The sequence below is a fragment of the Petromyzon marinus genome, unplaced genomic scaffold (assembly GCF_048934315.1).
Source record: "Petromyzon marinus isolate PM22_M1 ecotype Great Lakes invasive population unplaced genomic scaffold, UKy_Petmar_22M1.pri1.0 PM_G_Scaffold_26, whole genome shotgun sequence".
NCBI lineage: Eukaryota > Metazoa > Chordata > Hyperoartia > Petromyzontiformes > Petromyzontidae > Petromyzon > Petromyzon marinus.
This window is the reverse complement of record NW_027422828.1, coordinates 97501-100000: the sequence shown is the minus strand read 5'-3', so window position 1 is coordinate 100000 and position 2500 is coordinate 97501.

Here is a 2500-nt window from a genome sequence, read left to right as displayed (position 1 = left end):
AATGTGATATTTTTCACGGAGAGACCCCGTGAAACGCTAGAAGTGGGCGGGGATGTCTCTCTTGTGGCTCACGGGGCTGTTAGGGTGGCACAGAAATCCCTCGGAATGGGAAAACGGGTCATTTTCGTGTCGCCACATTGCATACGAACCGCATGAAACTTCCAGAGGCATTTGCAGCAGGAATGCATGTGCACTCAAAAAAGTGAATATTTCTCACGGATAGACCCCGTGATACGCTAGAAATTGGCGGGGATGTCTCTCTTGTGGCTCACGGGGCTGTTAGGGTGGCACAGAAATCCCTCGGAATGGGAAAACGGGTCATTTTCGTGTCGCCACATTGCATGCGAACCGCATGCAACTTCCAGAGGCATTTGCAGCAGAAATGCATGTGCAGTCAAAAAAAAATTGATATTTTTCACGGATAGACCCCGTGAAACGCTAGAAATTGGCGGGGATGTGTCTCTTGTGGCTCACGGGGCTGTTCGGGTCGCACAGAAATCCCTGGGAATGGGAAAACGGGTCATTTTCGTGTTGCCACATTGCGTACGAACCGCATGAAACTTCCAGAGGCATTTGCAGCAGGAATGCATGTGCACTCAAAAACTTCTATATGTTTCACGGATAGACCCCGTGAAACGCTAGAAATTGGCGGGGATGTGTCTCTTGTGGCTCACGGGGCTGTTAGGGTGGCACAGAACTCCCTCGGAATGGGAAAAGGGGTCATTTTCGTGTTGCCACATTGCATAGGAACGCCATGAAACTTCCAGAGGCATTTGCAGCAGAAAGGCACGTGCACTCAAAAATTTTAATATTTTTCACGCATAGACCCCGTCAAACGCTAGAAGTTGGCGGGGATGTCTCTCTTGTGGCTCACGGGGCTGTTAGGGTCGCACAGAAATGCCTCGGAATGGGAAAACGGGTCATTTTTGTGTGGCCACATTGCATAGGAACGGCATGAAACTTCCAGAGGCATTTGCAGCAGGAATGCATGTGCACTCAAAAACGTCTATATTTTTCACGGATAGACCCCGTGAAACGCTATAAATTGGCGGGGATGTCTCTCTTGTGGCTCACGGGCGCTGTTAGTTAGGGTCGCACAGAAATCCCTCGGAATGGGAAAAGGGGTCATTTTCGTGTTGCCACATTGCGTACGAACGGCATGAAACTTCCAGAGGCATCTGCAGCAGAAATGCATGTGCACTCAAAAACGTCTATATTTTTCACGGATAGACCCCGTGAAACGCTAGAAATTGGTGGGGATGTGTCTCTTGTGGCTCACGGGGCTGTTAGGGTCGCACAGAAATCCCTCGGAATGGGAAAACGGGTCATTTTCGTGTTGCCACAATTGGCATACGAACGGCATGAAACTTCCAGAGGCATTTGCAGCAGAAATGCATGTGCACTCAAAAACGTGAATATTTTTTCACGGATAGACCCCGTCAAACGCTCGAATTTGGCGGGGATGTTTCTCTTGTGGGTCACGGGGCTGTTCGGCTCGCACAGAACTCCCTTGGTCCACCTGATTCGTGCATACAGGCAGCAACTAAAACTCTGTAAACCTGCTGTGAGGACATCTAAACAGTGGACCAGTGAGGCTGTGGAAGATTTGCGGGCGTGCTTAGACTGTACTGACTGGGATATGTTCACGACTGCTACCAATAGTCTGGATGAACTCACAGAGGCTGTGTACATCAGCTTCTGTGAGGACTGCTGTATCCCAACACGTACCAGGGTGAACTTTAACAACAACAAGCCCTGGTTCTCAGCAAAGCTCAAAAGGTTGAGGTTGGAGAAGGAGGAAGCGTTTAGGAGTGGGGATAGAGACAGATTCAAGGAGTCGAAGAACAGGTTTAGCAAAGCGGTGAGAGAGGCTAAACGACTGTACTCAGAGACACTAAAACACCAGTTCTCTACTAACGACGCTGCTTCTGTCTGCCAAAGGGCTCAGGCACATCACCAACTACAAACCCAGAGCGCCCCACACCACTAACGACTCCCGCCTAGCCAACGACCTGAACGAGTTCTACCGTAGATTTGAAAGACAATTGGACTGTCCTGAACCACCCCTTCCCACCCAAGAGGCCCCATCCCCCACCCATACTACAGAAACGACTCTCTCCTTTCAGGAGGGAGAAGTTAATGGGCTTTTCAAGAGGCAGAATCCACGCAAAGCAGCCGGGCCGGACTCTGTCTCTCCAGCCACCCTCAGGCACTGCGCTGGCCAGCTGTCTCCGGTGTTCACCAACATCTTTAACACCTCCCTGGAGACATGCCATGTACCAGCCTGTCTCAAGTCCTCCACCATCATCGCTGTGCCCAAAAAGCTAAGGCCAACAGGACTAAATGATTACAGACCGGTCGCCCTTACATCTGTGGTAATGAAGTCTTTTGAGCGCCTGCTCCTGGCACACCTCAAAGCCATCACAGACCCTCTCCTGGACCCCCTTCAGTTTGCCTACAGAGCCAACAGGTCTGTGGACGACGCAGTTAACATGGCCCT